General features: G+C 49.6%; 1 long non-coding RNA gene across 2 annotated transcripts in view; it reads right to left on the bottom strand.

The window, feature by feature from the left end:
* LOC140260190 (uncharacterized) overlaps positions 1 to 21,128 on the bottom strand; it is a 90,463-nt gene that overhangs the window by 62,751 nt on the left and 6,584 nt on the right. Inside the window, exons 2-3 of one of the 2 annotated variants that reach the window (XR_011905510.1) lie at positions 4,302 to 4,357; positions 3,349 to 3,579 (exon numbers count right to left, since the gene is read on the bottom strand). The exons of the other annotated variant lie outside the window; for it this stretch is intronic. This is a non-coding gene — a long non-coding RNA (uncharacterized lncRNA). Of the gene's footprint in view, positions 1 to 3,348; positions 3,580 to 4,301; positions 4,358 to 21,128 lie in introns of those variants that run through there. 2 annotated transcript variants of the gene reach the window in all.

Genomic DNA, 21,128 nt, shown 5'->3' on the forward strand with positions numbered 1-21,128 from the left:
AACAGAATACACAGAATTTACACACATGGACCACAAAGAGAGGGAATGATTTGCCCATGTTCCTACAAAGCAGCCATAGCAGTGAACAAACTCCTTTTCCCAAATATACAACAGTTCCCTAATCAGTGAACCACCCTTCTTCCAATAACCCCTCAAATCATATTAAAAAGATATTAATTACCAAATTTATCAGCCTGTTTTTTCTCCTTGTTTAAACATTTGGGTATTTTTTCTTTGCTTTTCTAGCAAATCCCAAGGACCCAAAAGGCAAAATCACCCCACTGCAGGGCATTGCTCATGGCATTGCCAAGGCACAGGTTGCAGGCTAAAACAAGAGCAGCTTTCCTTCCAATAACACCAACTTCTAATGTCAATTCAGTACCTAAACCACAAGGGCACATTGCATGACTTTGTCTCAGAACTTCCAAAGAGGGCTCTGAGTCATCTCCATCAGACCAATTCTATTTATCTTTCCCCATGGCAGGGATAACAGAGACAAAGCAGTGCACCATGAAGGAGGGACACCAAGTTCATTCCACTGTTGAGAGAACCATGCACTGAAAAAACACATTTCTTTAATGGCATTCTTACAGCATGTACAGCATACATGCACTAAATTTGTGTCAGCCTTAAGTATTTTCCCAGCTACACAGCCTGTTCATGACTTGTGGTTCTTTAAGAGCCCTTTCCTATACCACAGAGCATCTATAACTCAACCAGGTGCCACCTCCTTCCCACCACTCCAAGAGATTCCCAATGCAGACAACCAAGAGGAAACAGCTCCAACTCAAAGTCCAAGCAGGCAGATTTCTGTTGTCCCAGAACCTCAGGGAGGGAGAGCAGCAGCACCCCAAAGCCTGGACCCATCTCTAGCCACTTGCCATCACAGCAGCCCCATCAGCATCCTAGGCTCTGTTTGGCCCCAGCTGCTTCAGACGTTTTGGCACATCCTAAAATGGCCCAGAACATCTTTGTTAATAAAGCTTCAGAGATAAAGACTAACGCAATCCATTTCACAGGCTGCAGCTGGGTAATTACAAGCCTATCACTTCTGAGTTAATTACACACGTTATTATGTGTAGATGGAAAAAAACATCCTCCTTGAAACAAGTTCTTGCTGCCCTTAACTGGCTGATAGATAAATAGATCCAGCAAAGAGGAAAGGTGGGAAGACTCCATTTAAATAGTGAGAACCACATTGTGCAGCACTGGAACAGAGAACTGGGAGCCAGAAGAGCTCAGGAGAAAGCAGCCACCAAGCAGAGAGTCCCTGGGGGCTGCATCCTTTGCAGCTGTGGCTGCAGTGCTGGGAAGCCAATGGGGATGAGCTGGAAGCTCCCTTTGGAATTCATGTCCTGTGGTGTGCTCTGGAGCATCATGGTTGGGTCATTGGGAGCTCCCAGAGCATCACCTGGAGCAGACAGTGGCAAAAGCTGATTTTTGCCTGGTGGTAAAGTGGAAGGGAAATGTGCATGGGGAGCTATTGAGTAGCAGCAAGCTTTGGCCACTTCCAAGCTTAGCTTCCTTTTCAACTGATGCCCAAAGGCAAAACCCATCCTTAGATAGGCCCCACTCCTCACTTTACAATGGGGGCACTCACAAACAGCACATTTAGAACACGCACCCACAAAAACCTACATAAGGGAGCATGGAAATAGTCCCTCCCCCCCCCCCCCTTCCAATTACTGCTCTATTTTAAGCAAAGAATTTCAGAATAGAAAAGGCAAGAAGGAGAAGGAGCTCTGTCAAACTGCAGCGATTAATAAATGCCAAACAGATGCACACCATCCTCTGCAGGATGATGTATGTGGCAGGCCAGGGCAAACCCCAGTGAATGTATTTCCGAGCTCATGGCCTGAGGGCTCCAACAGGTAGCAACAGAGAAAGGGAAGGAAAAAAAAAAAGACAACAAAAAAAAACCTACCAACAATCACAATTATAAAAAGAAATTGTCAAGGAAAGAAAAAACCAACACTGAAAACAAGCAGGTGAGAAAAGTGACAGCAGAGTTCACCGATGGAGGTGGTGAAAGGAGCTGGAGATGGTGAAAGGAGCTGGAGATGAACAGATGCTGCTAGTCCCAGTTCTGGAGGGATGGCACTGCATAACGGGACAGTGATTTTCCAGTGCAAACATTGCTGGTGGATGTTTCCAGCACTGGGTCTCTACTTCCTGGCATTGGGACTGTTCATTTATCAAATACCTTTGTGGGATGGTACATCACCTCACCTCCTGCTACTCACCCCAGTTGGGCACTGCTCCTGTACTGAGTCAATACTTAAAATATTTGCCATCCGTGTGTCAGGCATGTAAATTAGCATTTAAGTCCTTCTGCTTGTACCCAATTAAAGGCTTCTTAATCTCTAGCTGCTCCAGTGCTGCCAAGGTGGAGCATTCCCAGCCTGCAGTTCACTTCTGGTCTCCACTATGCAAAAAAAAAACTCCACCTTTTTTCAGCATTTCTCCCTGCAAACCAGCACCACTCCCTGCCAGAGCCATTCCAGCAGGTCCAGCAGCACCATGCAGCCGCTCGGGCACATTTTTGCTGCACCCACCCCTCAGCCAGGTTGGAGGAATGCAGCGCAGTCGGTCCTGTTTGCCTGTGAAAAACCTCTGCCTTGGCTATCAAACAGAACTGAAACCATTTTCGAGCCGCTTGCTGACCCTCCACACCCACTTTGCAGTATGTGAGGCCAGTAATTGTTTACCCAGCAAAATATTAAACAAGGAGGGGGGGGGGGGGGGGGGGGAGCTTTTAGGACAAGCAGAGCTACTTATCATTTCCTTCAATCTAGGGTTGGGTTTTTGAGAGTCGTTTGCCTGGAGGTGATTGACAGCTGCATTTTATGATGAAATATGGTTTGTGAAAACATCTTGCCTAAAAAGGGTTCCACCACAATGGATAAACGCCATCAGCTCGTCTGATGCTGCCATCAACAGAAGAGCTGCTTGTAGATACAGATGCTCCATACAGTGTGTCAGTGGTGGGAGAACTCATTGAAGTGATACCCTGTTAGATCCTTTGGAAGGATGAAAACTGAATGTGGATTTTATTGTAAGCTGCCTTGTGGGAGGCAGGGATCATGCAATGAGTTACAAAAGAAGTAGGCATGGTTTGGGCCATTCTCTTCCTCCCTCTTTAGCATCTCTGCAGCCCTGCAGCTACCCATGGCTCCAGGCACACTCTCCTCCATGCAGTGGTTGCACTGAGAAGTACGATGCATGAGACAGGATGAGACATGCTGTTTCCTCTTTACAATGCATTAAGATTCCAAAAAGAATATCTTTGGAGAAAGCCTTTATTCAAACTGCCTGAGATAACAAAAAACACAAATGGATTTCCTCATTTCCAAAGCACAGAATTAACATCAAGCACATTTTGCACCCTGTTCTGGAAGGAGAGAGGTTCCGTCCCTGTGCTGAACAAGGGCAAATGCAGCTACAAAGAGACAAAGCCATCAGCCCAAGGTTCCCAAAGACCAGCAGTAGCCAAGTGAAAACTGGGAGTCTGCATTCCAGCACTATCTCCTGTCAGCACTGCTGAAGTGTAGCACAGAGTCATATTTTTAAGACAGAAGCCTAAAAATGATACAAAATTTAGATTAGCTTCAGAAAGCAGCGCACAAGGATGCCCTTGAAGTGAATGATCCCATGGCTGTGCTCAGATTAAAGTGCCTTAAGGAGGTTGTTTGAGAATGCCCAAATAACAGCAGGTCATTGAAACACCCCCTGGCCCAACTAGAGCACTCCAAAAGCTCAACCTTACTACACCCAACATTTAATGTGATGCAATTGCTGCAGAGCCCTCCTGCATTTGGTGGTTCCCACACTCTGGGCAGAACCATCACCACCGTCTCCTGCCCCATCCAAGGGTGGCTGAATAGGAAAATGCTGACTTGGTAAATCTTTCTCCCTTCCATTTCAAAACAAAAACCAAAACACCAGAAGATTCAAAACCCTCAAGTTTGGGTCGAAGTGACACCTTTGTGAATTCTTCATCATGCTTTGAACCTTGGCAGAACTGCTCATATGCACGACCCTGAGTTAGCTCATGCATGTGGTACTCTGTGTCTATGGGACTTTGGGGCCACAGAGCTGCATCAGGGCTTGGAGCAGATGCAAGCTTAAAAAAATAAACTTACACAGGGTAGAGATTTCCAAAGCATGGGGCAGGAAAGCTAATTAAAACAGCTCAGGTGTTCCCTGCACCTCAGGCTAGTGTCAGGAAAGAACCCACATGCACACACACACACAGGAAGGCAACAGCCCATAATATGCAGTGCTTCTCAAGAGGCTTTTACCTAAACGTTGCCACAGTGATGTGTACATAACTCTGTCCTTGCTCTGAACCGCAGCCCTGCACACAGGGGGAGGGGGGAAAAGGTGAGTGTCAGAAGAGCAGAGCAGGGTTGGTTTGGGGTTTTGTTGGGGGTGAAAAGCAGCTTCCCCCACCACTACCTATACAGACTCTAGCTCAGCCAACAGCACCTTCCACAAGCAAAGGATGAAGCTGGGGCAATGACCAAGAGAGATCGGAGGACCCCAAGCAAGCCAAGGAGATGCTCCAGCTACCAGCACCAAGTGGGCACCAGACTGAGCACTACACAGCTCCTGCTGTGCCACGGCTGCATGAAGCAGAGCCAGAATCACAGAGCACCCTGAGCTGGAAGGGATCCCTTAAGAGCCCCAAATCCTGAGAGCCAGCAGGGCCAGGCTCATAACAGCAGGATTCTCTGAATCCGTTTTGTTGAAACTGGAAACTTAATTAGCAAAAATCCACAGGTATCATTTCGGAAGAAATATTATTTCCAAGTTAATAAGAAAAATATTTTAATTGCAGTATTTAACAAGTTCTGCCTATGCCAAAAATCTTCTCCTTGGAAGACCTTGCATATTTTCCTTGAATTTTGATTGAGGGAGAGCAAAAGAGGGAAGGGGGGAGCAAGGGAGAAGAACTACAGAGGGGCAGACGAGCAGCACTGAAGGCTTTGTGGAACAGCAGCAGCCAGCTTGACTGCCTGGTCAGACACAGAGGATGCAACAGGAAGGTGAGCAGATATCACCGCTCATCAGCTGGCACAACCAAGGGGCAGGAAGCTTCCTCCTTTGAAGGCAGCTGCTGGGGGTGATGTTTGTTTTCTCTGCACGGCTCAACTGAAATATGACTTTTCTCATCAATTCCACAGACAGCTCTAAGTAGTGTTTGCTCTCAAGTCGAGTTTCTTTCCTGCTGAACTCTCTCAGAAGCAGCCCAGTCCCTCCTCTCCCTTTTGGGATCACGTCAGGTTTGGTCAGTGACCACGACCCTGCTGCCACCAGGCAGCACCATAAAAATAGCATCAGTTCTACCTACACAGCTCAACATGCAAAGAAGTAACCAGCAGATGAATCATTGATCCTCGTGATCTAAGGCTCTCAGGTCATTATTATTCCTGAATCACATCTGCTCATAAATACCTACTATTATTAGTAATTGCAGTGTTACCAGTCAAAGGAGGACCAGTTTCAGCTGCCTTAGAAAAATATTTCCCCTGGAAGGGTCCAATAGCAGCAACTCTCCAACAAACATCTCATTGCATCCACTGGGATTCAAGGTTTCAGCCATTTGAAGTAATTAAAAGGTTAAAAAAAAAAAATAAAAATGTTGGAGAAAGGAAAAGAGGACTAAAATAAAACCGGAGTCATTGTTTACTTCCCTGTGTTGGTTTTTAGATGCTATCAAGCTCCTAACCAGGAACTCAAACAGCAGGGACTCACTTTGATAAAACATATCCTTCCTCCTCACCGTGGGCATTTGGGTAGGAGCTCCCAGCAGCTCACGGTCCCCATCCCTCAGCATTCCCCAGAATAGGAAAGAATGGGTTTTTCCAGTCACACAGAGCACTGTTTGGTGCTCAGAGTTTTCAGGAGCCCTCCAAAGAACCTGAAGAGCTACTGGCTTCTATCTGGCTCTGAGCTGGAACAGTTCCCTTTGCTCCTCAGGAACCAAAGCCCAGCAGAGCTCGAATGCAACACAAGTGGAATGAGGGAGGATGGAAGTGGGAGGGCAGCTGGAGTTCTCAATGCATTTGATCAAAACAGTTTCAGCAAACATGAAAGCAAACTGTTCCGCAAGTGAGCTATTCCCTCAGCTCTTACTTAATGGCCAAGACGTAGTAACAGCCTATAAAAAATTCCTAGCTCCATTTCTTTGCAGGAAGCAATTGAGTGGTTCCTGCTCAGCATCCACTGCCTGGGGAAATAACAGCAGTGAGCTACACTCAGAGACAGAGCTCTGCAGGTCATCCTCTGTGTCCACCCCATTCCTCTGTGGGGCAGCCCTCCTGCATCTCAAAACCAGGAGCCCCACCTCAAGCCATCCACCCCACCGTGACCCATTGAGATGATGGATGTCACCGCAGTGCAGGGTTAGTGCTGGCTGCACGCTGAGCACCTGTGGCATCTGTCAGTCCTCAAGAAGACACCGTTAACCACAGCTTCAAATTTCCTGAAACTGGAGATAATTGTTGGTTTTGGCTGGGCTCTGCAATGTGCCCATTGCGCCAGGCTCAAGGGCTCATTGGAAGTGCATGATTTAATAGGAGACAAGAAACCCTGACTCTAGCAAAACCCCAGACTGGAAGGAGGCATCAATATACTTCAACAAGCAGCATTATTGCTTTTTAATATCCCTTCTGAACCAACTCTGCTTCAAACGCCTGCTCCCATCACACCAAAGCACTGGGTAAGATGCGATAAAAGCAAAGGCATTTCTACAAAGCCGTGCACCTACCTCTCTGTGCACAGCCCTGCTGGGCTTCCTGCAGCTATTGCCCACCAAGGAAGGGTGAGCTTTGCAAACCAGTACACATTTGGGGCAACACAAGCCCTGCAGCTTTTTCACCAAGTACCGGTTTGCAAAATCCCCTGTAAAACCTCCCAGGCAGAGCACAGCTACCCAAATGATGGGGAGTGGGTGACTTAAGGGTAACATTGCTGGTTTTGCCTTTTTTTGTATATAACACAACCCAAGGGCTCCAACAACCACGCAGTAGCTCCACCAGGGATATACAGAGCAGTAAATAAGATGCAAATGCAGACGATACACTCAGAGCTGCAATGCAGCACACATCTCAGCTTCCAGGAGCTGGCTCTGCTTTGAGCAGGGTGGGGAAAAGCACTGCTCAGGACTTTTTCCTTTTCCATTCCCTATTTCCCAGGCAGCATGGCTGTGTTAGCAGGCTGTGGAACTGGACCCCACAGCCCACTGTGAGCTTGGGTGAGATGAGCACATTTCCTAGAGGACAACAGGTCGGTGCCACAATGCAGAGACCCTTTTGGGACTTCCCTTACATTCACCCTTTCTCCAGCTTGCTCTTCAGCAAAGCAGTGATCCAAAGCCTCCTTCCTCTTCATCCCTGGCCAAACAGAGCAGCCTTCAGATGTTCTTTCATTGCATGCTTTATCCAATGAAAATATTTAGATTGTGCATTGCCCAGACAGGTTGCACGTACCCTAGCAATGTCTGCTGCAATCTCTGATAGCAGTAAAAGCACATCCCAAACCCCAAACAGAGCTGGGGACACCTCAGAACATACATTGGGCAGCCCAAGAGAGTGAAGGAGTTAAATCAACCTCATTGCTGAGGGATTTCTTTGTAATCTGTACACATGTCATGGGGATCAGGGCTGTGGGTGGTAGTGCTAGTCTGTGGCAGTTGTTCAGGCCCATGGCTCAGCACCTGACCCGCTCAGAAAGCCCTCTTATCCGAGCAGTTTTCAAATTTAATTAAGAGGGACCTCTGACAGGCTTAACTCCAACGCTGTGCCAACCCAAAAGCTCTTTCAGGAGTTTTGCACAAAGGGAGGAGGGAACAGTGTCACCGCATACGGCCACCGAAAGGAGCTTTTTGGATGGTTTCATCTAAACCACCAAACTGCAAAGAAACAAGGGAAAGGGGGGAGGAAAAAGAAAAAAGTGAAGGTGATGCTGAGAGCAAAGGGTCAGATTCTTTTCTGCAGAGGTAATGGTGGAACCAAGCGGAAATGCAGGTTAATAAAAAACGGGCTTTGCTGGTTAAAGTTTGCTAACATCAGAGCACTGAGTGCCTACAGCCCCCAGGAGCAAGGGGAAGCTGCTGGGAGCACAGAGCTTGGGCAGGACCCTCAATGAGGAAATGGCAGCTGTCCCCATTCGGCCGCACCACAGTCCTAAAGGATGGAGAAGACTCTGCCATCACAGCCATTGGGACTCCCTGACACCCTGAGCATCCACAGTGCAGAGCTGAGTCCAGTCCATGCTGTGTCCCCAGTTCTGCTACCAAAACGGACACTGTGTTCAGTGAAAGTCATCCACCTTGCTGCTGTGCCAAGCCAAGATGAAGATATAGACCTTACAGCTCTGCTAGCCCTGCAACCATCAACTGCTCGTATCCCTCCATCCAACCCTCACATCACTGCCAGTCTTGATCTTGCTTTTCAGTGAGTTGGGTGGAAGTTACATCATTAACTGCTAACACAATTACCTGGATGGTAGTAGCTCTACGCCCCAACTTGAAAACTGCAGCCTTCATTTGAGGCTGGAATTGAAGGGTTAGGGTTCCCCCCCACCTTTCAGTTTTGGCTACTAGGCAAACTCACTGAGAGCAGGAAATTAGGAATAGAAACAGTCTCAGTGTCAATACTTCACTGAGTCTGTTTACCATAGGCTATTTGCACTAGATAGTCATTCAGAAGTGTCTCACCTCTGCTCTTCAAGAGCCAAATTATGTCATCGAAGTGGCATCCAGAGCAGGAGCCAGTATGAGCCAACCTGTGCCCAGCAGGAAATCACTCACAAGCACCAACAACCCCAACAAATAAAACTTGCTTCTCTCTGCTGCTGCCCATCACCAGCACAGGGGCACAATCAGAGGACCACATCCCACTGCCCACCTCACATCCTGCCCATCCATAATGGCATTTTCTCTGCTATGTGCAGAACTAGAGAGCATCATGCTACAGCTCCTGGAATACCATTACCTTCCTGCACCCCATGGAGACCACTCAGAGCATCCCTGCATCCTGAGACACACAGCAGTGAGCAGAGACGAAACACATCCCAGGCAGCAGCAGCCCAATCCTGCCCCATGGCCACCTAAACCACAGCAATTAGCATTTATTCCCATGGGATGTGGCCACAGATGCAAGGAATGCAAGAGGCCATGGCAAGTCCCACACCCACGCAGGGCACCCGTGGTGCTCCTGCATTCCTGCGCCCCGGGAGCTGCTCCAGCACTGCACTCCCAGCAGCGAGCCTGGCCTTGTGCTATGGGATTTGTGCACTGGGGACAGTCAAGGGGGAGCAGGGCAGAGCATAACTGCCCTGCATTCACCCACCTGTGAGCAGGCATCAACCCCCAACAGGGCCCTGCAGGACATGCCAGCCTCTCCCACCACACCAGCCCCATTGAGGCAGGGACCACTCGCACTCACCCACATCCAAACATCTCCTATGGGATCTGTGGGGCCAGGGAAATGCTGCCCTGCTGAGGGGGATTTGGCTGGTGACAGCTCATGGAATGAGCTCCCTTATTCCATCCCAATATCCCCAGGGTGCAGCACGGGCACTGAACAGGCAGGGGGAACCCACGCATGGCAGGGGACCCCCAGGAGCTGAGGACAATTCAGATTGTTGGCACTGCCTCCAGCTCCTTTCAGCTCTTGGTAGCATGCCCCAAAACGCATCCACAGGGACCACAGGGACAGGCCAACCTGATCTGCCTTTGGCAGTCCTCAAAAAGAAGCAGTTCACCATTTCATCTCACTATTTAAAAAACTAAAAGTGAAGCAGGAGGGGGGGGGGCATATCACACGATTAAATATCCACGGCAGCTGAGAGAAAGAGGAGGACAGGAACACAGGAACTCAGGGGAAAAAAAATAAAAAATATCTGCTTTTTATTATTAAACTATTATCTCAAATTTCTAATAAGCAGGTTGAAGTTTAAATTACAAGATCTCTAACAAAGTCAGGATCCAAACAGTTCAGGAGCCCTCCGATAACAATCGCCTTCCCCCGGATCGGTTTCAAGTCATTTCTGTGCACAGACAAAGCTCCCATTCAGAGCAAGGGAGAGGGACCTCAGGGTTTTATTACCCACGTGTTGTGGCCCTGAAGACACAGCGGCAGGGATGGATGGAAGCAGGTTCTGCTCCCTGTGGGACACCTGGGGCAGCACAGGATGGGATGTGACAGGACACAGCAGGTCCAGCCCTGGGAGATGCAACTCGAGTCCCTGCTAAATGCAACCTTGAAGCATCCCCTGGATTTAGAAGGCAGGAAGGAAGCACAAGGAACCCTCTGCTCACAGCCACGGGGTGCTGCCAGCTCCCAGAGTGAGCTGCAGAAACAAGCTCCAGTCCCCATAGTGTCGGTTGCATTTGGATACCTGGAGATAGTGCTAGAGCCAAGCGATGTGCCACAGCTTGTTAGAGGCTGGATCCAACCTCGAGGCATAGCTTTTACTGGTAATCTTGCAGAAAGGATATACCTAAACTTCCAATAAATTTAAGCAGAGCTTTATTTAAAGGGAAGAAACATCTGATACTTGTTTGGGAAGTTGAAACCAGGGTAGGAACAAACCCTTTGCCAGGTAACAAGCAGAGAGCTCATGGACCAAATAGCAGTGCTGTTTTAAGAGCCGCAACTCACTCCTCCCACAAAACACTGCGTCCAGTATCCGTGACACCAATTCCAAGAGTATCCTGAACTGGAAAAGCCAGTGCTTGCTGAATGCCTTTGGGGCAGGAGTTTGCAGGTGGGATGGAGAAGCTGCAGATTGTTCTGATTTCTTCCATTTCCCATAACTGCCTCCTCTGAGGTCTATGCGCATTGTTTATTGAGAGATACAGGGCACTCTTCAAAGTTATATTACCCCCAAATCCCACTTTCATATGTGGGAGCGAAGATGCCAAATCCATTTTCTTATCACACACCCACCAGCACAGGAATCTCCGCTGCCTAATGCCAGAGAGTGATGAGATGCAGAAAAACAGGAGGGGTGATGATGGAACACAGTAACGTGAGGCACATCCCCCCAAGCTATGCCTTCCACCCCCCTCTCATAGGGTAACAAAGCTGTCAGAGACCACAGCATCACTAATTGCTCCTCATGTTGTGCAAAAAACTCAGCATCAGTGCCCTAAATCAGTGCTCAAAGCCATCCTAAGGAGAAAAACCCACCCAGATATGGTGCCCACAGGAGCTCCCAGCACTGCGGCTGACAGCTCTGCCCCACACAGCCAGGCCGCTCCATCCCTGCCCTGCCAACAACCCATATATCACTCTGAAAAGCTTCCCCCCCATGCTTTGCCAGCCCAGCCTCCAAGATTCCTCTAATGAATTCAGGAGAAAATTAATTATGGCAGGATTTTCAGAAGCACGGCACCTAATGATCCACTCCCTCCGCTCTAAACCAGATAATCTCAGGCTCCTATTTGTGCTGCCAAACCCCACTCCTTCTGCCTCCCCCTTCCCACCCCAACACAATGCCACCATCTAAATTAGGCAGGGAAAGAGTCGCTTGGCAGAAACGAATCCCAGCGCTAAGGTCAGGCCCTGAAAAACAACAAAACTGCCTAAAGAAATCCCAGCGTTAATCCCATCATGCTTCCGCCAAAGATTCCCCTTTTCAAGTGTTTTCTTCCTGGTAAACAAAGTTCTCTCCATTGGGCTGTGAATTTCAGGACACGGTTGCTTAGTAATAGCGGGCTGGAAACCAGGAGCTTCGCTCTCCTCCATCGCCTTCCCCAGCCCTCAGAGGACAACACTGAGTTTATTAGAAAAAATTAAATGACTATCGAAAGCCAAAGGCAGGGCAGAACTCATTTACATCATAGCGACTCCTGCTCCGAGCGGAGTTCTGCACGCAGCGATTCAGATTCACTTGCAGCAGAGATGCTCTGTGCGTGCTTTCAGCCCTGACAGCAAGCAGACCTCATTCCACCACACATCCTCCTTCTACATCAGCTCTGTGCAAACTCCCAGCAAAGCTCCCAATGCTGAGGACCATCACAGAAGCCCCACAATCCCAGGACACCACCCTGGGTTCTCTCCCCACCTCCAAGAGCGGTGCCATGGTGACATCTCCATGCTGCCTCTATTTCCACACCTTCTGGTTTCCCTGGGCACACTTGATGCTTCCCCTGAAAGCTGCACGCTTTGAACCATGCCATGGAACAGCAACTCTACCCCTTCCCGTGCAGGGGTCCTTCCCAGCACCTTCCACCACCCCCACACTGCAGAAGTTCTCAGTCATTTCCCAACATTCCTGAGCATTCTCTGTACTCCTTGCAAGAAAGCCATGGAGCAGTGGAGAGGGGCTTACCAAGGGCACTGCATCATGGTACACAACCATTGGGGAGAGTATGGGTTTGCACAAGCCTTGCTTTCCCAGTGGTATAAACAGGGAGCAAAAAAAAGTCTTTTTGTATGCCCTGCTTGAATGCCAGGGAGCTCAGAGCCCAGGAGGACACAGCCAAGAACTCCCTGTGTGCCACAGGCTCCCAGCAGCACCCGCAGGGAGAGCACCAGTGCTGCATCCCAAACAACTGCTGGCAGCTTTCTCCTGGGCAAACAATCCTCCTCAGCTCAGCCTTAAAGGGGTCAGGAGCCTTTCAGTACATGGTCTGGCACAGCCTCAGCCCCCTAAGCCCACTGACTTGAATAGGAGCAAGGCGCCTAAGTCCATCTGGCCCTGACTTCACAGCATCACCCGAGACGCACAGTCTGGGCAGTGCTTGTGCTGCCTGCAGCCCTCCTGGAGAACACACAGATGCTTCTACTCATCCCCAAGCCCTGCACATGGGCTGTGACCATGACAGCACTGCAAGCAACGTGTCCCCAAGCCATGGCAGACACTAGTAGCTTGCAGCTGGCAGAGGGACTGGGGCTGTTTAGGGCATCTCCCTCCTCCCAGCCTTCTGCTGGAGGTTTGCTCCAGCTCTTCACTAATTATACCAGACTCATTTAGCCATTATATAATAGGTGAAAAACGCATTTGCCTGGGTGTCAGAAGAGGGGACTGCCAAGAGCCAGGGCTCAGAACAAGAAAAGCTGTGCCCTCCAACTGCCTGCAAAGGGTCATACCCCACCAGCAGCAAAGGTGTACGTTCCTCCATCTGTTGGAGAACAGGTGGCTGCCTCACAGTACATACAGGGTTCTAGAAGATCAAAGCAATCTTTCACTTATTTCAGCCTCTTAAAATGCTGTGTAACATTTGACCATGTGTTACTTTGCCCAGCGTTCAGAAACATCTTTCCCTCCAGAGCCAAGCGGTGTTCAGCTGCTTTGCAAAGGTGTTGGAAGCATCCTCAGTGCTGACCACCACAGCAGTGCAATGCAGAACTGGAGCAGAACTGCTGCAACACAGACAAGACTGAGCTGAGCAGGGCTTTAGCACTGCTCTTACAGTGAAGCTGAAGGAACAAAGCTGGATAGGATAAAGGATAAGTATCTTAGATTACACTAGGGAAAAACATTTCTCCTTTGGTTAAAAGGTCAGTGCCAGGGATGTCCCATAGGATCATGGTCCTGCCTGGCACACATGGGTACATTCTCCTTGCATCCACACGCTGTGTTCCCCAATATCAACCTCCTGAGGGATGCTTCAAAACCAAGAAGCAAACAGGGAATGCAGAGCCTGGAGACACAGCACAGCAGGGTGGAGAGATAAAGCCCCAGTTGTGCATCCCTCCCCTGGCCACAGCAGTGCAGGGTTGCCTGCGTCATCCTCCAACCAGCAGCACCCACAAGGCTGAAGTCTATTTTCTGTTTGCTTTCCTGATTTCTCAACAGTAAACTAAGCCAACTGGAAAGAAAAGAGGCAAAAAACAGAGGGGAGGAGAAAGGGGGCAGGGGGTGGCAATTAACTCTTTGCAGTCAGACTGACCATCTTCATGAGATGCTAATCCTGCCAAGGCAAGGGCAAAGTTGAACTTGGGGGCAAAGGGCTTTGCAGTGTGGCTGTTGGGAGTGACTGTGGGATGTGCTCCTTGGATGCTGCTTTGGAGAGGCTGAGTGCTTTATCTCACTTCATAAAGTGCACATTTCCATCCACTGTGCCCCTGAAACCTCTACTCTTTCTCTCCAGCTCCTCAGTATGCATTATTCTCAGGGCTAGTGAAAAATATTCCAGCCTTCAGTCAGGCAACAAGCTGCACTCAGTTCATTTAACAGAAGACAGCAGCTTCCTAAAGGCAGCAATACAACCCAAAGCATCACATCTGAGTTTCAGCATCCAGGCAAGCATCCCATCCTGCACCGAGCATCCACATGCAAGGCTTTATTTTATCTGAAAAAGCAAACTTGTTTCCAAGTGTTCCCATTCCAGCACACGCATCACCCAGAGCTGTACAAGCACAAGTGCGGGTGGGTCACATCTCCATGGCAACGCCACATCCCAGCAAGGAAAAAAAACCTAAGGGATGGGCAGTGAAGAAAGCCATGACATCACCATTGGGGCAGCCAATGGGCAGCAGTGGAGATGATGTCATGGTCTCACCCCCCCCTCCCCGGACCCACAACAGGGAACGCATGGTGACCCTGCAGCCTGAGCACCCCCACGGGTGTGACAACATCATGCCTGGGGGCCATACTCTGGGAGCAGTGCATTGTATTATGTGGGCTCAATGAAGTGGGGGGGGGGGGGGGGGTTAGGGTTAGATACTGCCATGAGTGAGGTATCTGCCTGCTGCAAGGGCTGGCAGCTCCCCAGAAACTTTGCCACTGTGTCTCCAAAACACTGCAATCACATCCCATCAGCAGATGTGTGCTGCATGTCAAGTGAGCATCATCAGGTTGACGTTTGCTGGGGTTAACACTGAGCTGATAGTAGTATTTGGGACTTTTACACTGAGTTTGGAGCATTTCTGGTCAGCTCAGCAGATGAAAACTCCATGAAGGTGGACAGTGGTCACACACTGCACTGAGATCATCACTTTGTGACAGCATCAGCATGGAAGGTCTCAGTGAGACGGTGACAGCAGCCACCATGCAGGCAGGGGCTGCACTACTGCACTGGGCTCTGACTTACTGCTAGTGAAATCACTGCTGGGATAACTGAGCCACAGAGGAAAGGAGGGGGACAGGGACTGCACTGCCAGCAAAGGTGGCAGCACCAGGAGCACACAATTAACACAAGAGAAACACAAAGGTCCAGACTGAGCAGCTCGGACACATCTGAGCGCAGGCAGTGTCCCTTCTCTGGTCCCCCGCCTGGCATGGGAACCGCGTGACTCAACGGGTGACTCACCCCTCTCACCCTGCGCCAGGGATGAGGCACTGTGTGCACTCAAGATTAACCCAAGCTCCCCAGAAGCAGCGTATGTGCGCACTTAGTGTCCCCTACAATGAGTTCAGGACCCTGCTGCAACCCCCCAGCTCAGGAGCAGACCCCCTCCCCCCCAGCAGCCCTGGCACAGTGCATGTGGCAGCTGGGTACACTGAGTCACAGCTCACCTGCTCAAACACCAGAGCACGTCACTCCCCAGAGGCACTGTTGCCAAAACCGAGGCTCAGCCACTCCCAAGAGACGGGAGGAAAACTTGGCTGGGGACAGAGGATGGGGCACAAGGACTTCACTGCTGGCATCAGCCCTGGGGATGGAGTGATGGGACCTGCAGCAGCCCACGTCCTGGTGGTGAGGAGTGAGCAGCAAATGGATGGATGGGTAGAGGAAGTGTTCTTCATTTTCCTTTCTGCATTTTCCTGAGATCTACAGCTTCCAAGCTAGAAGCAATAGTGATCAGGAAGCACCAGGTGCCCAGCACTAATCCCAAATGGAGCATGCATTGTTGGCAGCAACCAGAATTGGAATTTGGGAACCCAAAGCAAGATCCACAGGTCTTGTCCAGTGCATCTCACCTGCTGCTCCTTCACATGCAGTTTTGCTAGTTACTCATTTAGCAGGTGGAAGGCTGAGCTCATTAATGAGCTGGATTACCAAGAGCTGACACTACCAAGATGACACTGATGCATCGGCTGCTCAGCCACAAAACACAAAGTATCACTGCAGACTTCAGGATAATCCAATAGAACCTGGTTCAGTGCCAAGAACAGATTTGAACATCTCAATAGCAAAGACTTCAGAGAACCTCCAGTTTTCTCATCTGCTGGACAAGGTTTGCTATGAGCAGCCAATGGATGCACCGTTTGCAAGAAGAAAGTTCTGCAATCCATTGCATTTGCACAGAAATCCTGCACCACTCCAGAACGCACTAACAGCAATCCCAGGTACTGCCCTGCAGTGCAGCCCCACTGTTTGCTGTCCACACAGCAGCTGACAGTTACAACAACCACGCACCCACTGGGCATCATGCTGGGTGCCAGCACCTCCCCAAGCTCTCCTTCCATTATCATTCAGAAAAGCAGGGGAGGAAGAGGAGCTGTCAGCCCTCCTCAGGCTGTTCCTGCCCAACAGGTTTGCTCTCCAGTCTCACGTTGTTACTGTTCCCATGCAACCCCCCTGTAGGCATATTGGGGCACGTCCGGAAACGATTACAATCAGCTACAATAACACTGGAGCAGCCCCAGAGCTCAGCCAATGCCGAAAAACACCCTGTTCCTTGTTTATGAATGAGTAAACCCTTATGCTTTCTATAAACGTCAAGATAAATTACCTGTGGGCATTCCCCTCTCAGCACAAACAGCCACTCCAGCACTGCAGCTCTTTAATGGAGACATCACCAGAATTGCTTTTCCCTACACAGGTGGGGGGGGGGGGGGGGATAGAGGAGGGGGCAATGATTGTGCCCAGAGCTCCACAGCTTTAACCTTTCCAATGCCACCTGCAAGGCAAAAAGCCTTCAGGGTTTTTTTTTTTTCCAAGTTTAGGAGCAAAAAATGCAGGTTCTTGACCTTCCTGGAGGAAGGGGAGTGAGAAAAGCAGACCAGAGAGTAGCAAAAGCTGGGTGCTTCAGGGGGAGCACAGCCCATTGCTCACTGCATGACTTCTCCCACAGAGAGCACTCTTTGGGTAGAAACCCAAAAGCACCGCAAAGGGGCTCAGCAGCCCCCAATCAGCCCTTAGACCATCCCCACTGGGACAACAGCCAAGGGAATGCCTCATCCTATGCTGTCATTCCCCACTCCGCCATCCTTCTCCCCCTCCCTGTGTTTTCCAAAACACACCTGGAACAGAAGCGGCTCCCTTCAATACATATGATTCACCTTCCTTCAGCATTGATAAGAGATGTCTAAAAATACATGGGGAGATAATTATCTCTGAGACACAGTTGTTGGCCTTTCTGGCAAAGCAAAGCATGGCCCCAAGAGCCTGGAAATGATCAGAAGCATTTCTGGGGTACAAAGATCCCTTAGGCTTTGTGGCACAGTCTGCCACAGCAGCACCTCCATGGGAGCAGCACTTTATAGCGACATCAGTTCTGCAGCAGTGACAGTGATCACCACTTGCATTGCAGCCCAGGGTCTGTCTGCACACTGCCATGCAGCTGAGGAGCTCATTGCAGTATGCAAGTGCAGCATGACACCTGCATAGCACCACACACAGCTGCATCCCCACCAAGAGCAACAGCTGGGGGAAGGGAGCTGGGAAAAACACCACCAAACCCTCTGCTGGCTTCCTTCAGGCCCTGACTTGTCAGACAGGCTCGCTGTGGTGCTGCTGCTTATCCAAACATCTTCATCTCTTTCATAAATTCAATCCCTCCTTATCAACCATCAGGAGGAAATGCAGGAGCTTTAGCAACTGAAGTGCAGGGAAGAGTGCAGCTTTGATTAACCCACTTACTCCCCAGAGGTCACTGGCAGTTCAATCACTGTGGATTCACATGTTCTCAATCACGTACTGGGAAATTGGGCTGGAGTTGAAAGTTTTCTTTGCATTCAGGAGAAAGCAGGAGCAGGGAAGGGGGGGGGGGGGGCTCTGCAAATATTAATTTCAGTTCTCCACTGCCAGTTCCCATGACTAATACAGGGCTGTCAAAAACTAGAAGCTCTGCTTAAAGCTTCAGCCTCCAGAACCGTGGCAGTAAACAATCTCAGCTTCATGGTTTGTGTTTTGGAAATGACAGTTCTGTTGCAACAGCCTGCCAGGAAGATTTGTTTCTGGGTGACCGGAGTGCACCTCCAAAGACTAATGCTTCAAGGCAAATCAACAAGTCCAAGAGATCTCCTTGAAAAGAAATTGCATTGCTTCTATATGCCCATTGCTTATATATGAAAGCACAGGGAGCTGGAGTGCTCCGGGAGCTGTTTGCTCCTGCAGCTGAGCAAGCACCCAATGTGGCAGCAGTGATGTTTGCAAAGGGTGCGTTTCAATGGGGTGCTCACAAGGGTTGTGCTTCCTACAGCACAGCCAGCACCCATTGCCTGCTTACAGCAGCCATGTGCCAGCCAAGGTCTCCCAGTTCCATTTGCAACACAGCAATGATTGGCATGTTGGCAGTTCACCTAAATTAATAGAGTGCTTCTCTCTTTATTCCAGGCCAGCTGCAGAGCAGGTGGATCCCCCATCCCTCCCATGCTCAGCACTCAGACATCCACTTTGCATAGAATCATAGAATGGTTTGAGCTTGCTGAAGCTGTAGATCCTTTCTGGCAGGAAAAGAAAAAGGGGAAGGCTCTTCAAGGATTTCCTACTGGTTTCCAGATACTTCACCACAACACCACCGAGCCCAAAGGTTCTGTTCTGCTCCAGAACAACTGGACTGAAGAAGGTTAAAAACAAAACACCCAACAGCCTAAAAGCTGCCCCCAAATGCAAATTCTCTGTGCCCAGCAGGAAGCTCAGCATCTTGCATGCACAGAAAGAGCAGCTCAGCTCACCAGCCAGCACTCCCCACTTCAACCCAAACTCCTGCCAGCACAGAGCTTTGAGAAAAGCAGCTGGGGAGGGAAGGGATCCCACTCCCAAGTTGCCCAAGGGCACCAACACTAGGAATAGCTGAGCCCTCTGCCAGGTTGGCCAGGCTTGTTAGTAAACTGCTGCTGGGTGGAAACACAGCTGGGAGGTGAACAGGGAACAAGGCTGCTCACTTCTACAAAGGGCTCTAATAGGCCATGGAAAGCTTTCTGTGGGGAACAGGGAGCAAACATCACCTGAGGCAGCTCAATCTGTACAGAAGGAGGATACCTCAGAACAGCAGAGTTGGGCTGGATTAGATGGCCAGATAGGTTTTCTCCTAGATTTAATCTCTTTAATTCATTGTCATTCCCATAATAACGTTCTGTGTTTTTAATTAAGTAAACCACAATAACATTTCAAGGAGACAGCTGAACAAAGGGTTGGCCTGCCCTCAGCAGCGCTGACATGTGGCATCCACCTCCCCACCAGGTGGTGATGCTGGAGAAACGTCTCTGCAGATCTAGCAGGGGACTCCTCCAAGAGGCTTCTCCTCACTGCCCACATCTCCCAGCCTGCTCTGATGTACCCTTTGGAAGCCTGAGTGTGACCCAAAAGGGCTGTCAGCATTGCTTGGCATTAGTGAGCTGAATTCCAAGACACGCTGCCACATATTGACTGCAAAAGATAACTGAGACTCAACCATGGGATTCAACAAACATCCATACTCAGCCTAGCAAATCCAATAGGCACCACATAACACCCGTACCCCAGCCCATCACACTCTTGCTACCTCTTCCCAAAAAGCCAGCCAGCCCTTGTACCCCTCATCCCAAACCCCTACATCAGAAGGACATCAGGTTTCCAAAAATCCCCATTTGTCTTTAAAAAAAGGAGGCTGGGGGGACATCCAGAAACATTTCTTCATTCCTCAGGAATGATTAATTATCTGCCTTGGTGGAGTGTAAAATACCTCACTAGTGCTGTAGGCTGGGCTGAGTTATTGAGTGAGAGTGCTCTGAAAGCTTCCCCCACCCCAGCACTGCACAGCAAGGGTTGTGAGCTGAAATTCAAGTGCAGGCTGACAGTAGGTAAAAGGCACAGCATGCTGCTGCAGGGAAAGAGCTGGGGACTTGTGCTGTAGCAAAGGGCCAGCTCATTAAGAATGAAAGCAGTTCTTGATAGTCCGCAATTGAAGCAGACAGTGACTGTGTCAGCAGAAGCTGCATTGGTCCCATGGGTATCTCTCCAGGCACCAGCACAGTACCAACCAACAGTCCAGGTACCAACCCATGCCCAGGGATGCTCCTGCAGCAGCTGCCAGTCAAAGAGCAGAGGACATTTCCCAACCTGCAGCACTGAGCAGGAGGTGATGCGTAAGGCTGTAAAAGCTGCTTCAAAGCAGAAATGGAAAACTTCAGCAGCGTGAAAAAAAAATCAGCCTCCCTTTGAGTCACAGTGCTTCCTCCATCACTTTACAAATGACATGCGTCTCAACCAGTCAAAAAAGACAAAATACCATTTCCTTCCTTGAAATCACACCCACAGCCCCTGCATGTGCTGCCCACCCCCCATGCCCCACCATTTCTCCAAGTGCTGCTGCAGAATATGCACAAATAGGCAGTTATTTTCCTTTTCCTTTTAACAGAAAGGCTCCAAACCTCCTGACGGCACAGAAAACAAAGCATCTCCACTATAATCTCAAAACCCAGAAGTTAAACAAAAAGAGCCTCAAAACACATTATTGGGTTATATGGTTTTTTCCTCTTCAAACCACACGGTTTGGAGTGCTCAATTTGGGATTTCCATGTCCGTGCACCTGGCAGCACTCCCACAGCAGCTCCATAGAGACCTCAAAAGCTGCTCAGAAAACCCCTCTTTCATCACACGTCCCCAGGCTGTCCCCACACAGCGACACAGTTCAGCTTTGGAAGTCACAGCCAGCACATGGCAGGCTCACAGAGAAACACAGACAGCAGAGGAGCCAGAGTGAAAGAGATGGAGATTTCACAGCAGTGAAAAAGAATATGGGTCTTCCCTGCAGGTGTAAGAGAAAATTCCAAGGTACACTGCAGCAAGAAGCCAATGCACCTGCAGGGCACTTGCAGCTGTCATGTGCAATTTGCAGTTTCCTCCCAAGTGCATTGTGGCCAGCAAACAGGACAGCAGCACATCACATGCTGCAGGGATGCTCTTGCAATGCTCAGCTCTCAGCAGTCACTGCTATGCCATCCCTACAGACCCCATCTTCACAGCACCATCACTGGAAGCACACAATACCTGGGTAACACCAGGAAGTTCTCACTCC

This window comes from Excalfactoria chinensis, chromosome 17, assembly GCF_039878825.1.
Source record: "Excalfactoria chinensis isolate bCotChi1 chromosome 17, bCotChi1.hap2, whole genome shotgun sequence".
NCBI lineage: Eukaryota > Metazoa > Chordata > Aves > Galliformes > Phasianidae > Excalfactoria > Excalfactoria chinensis.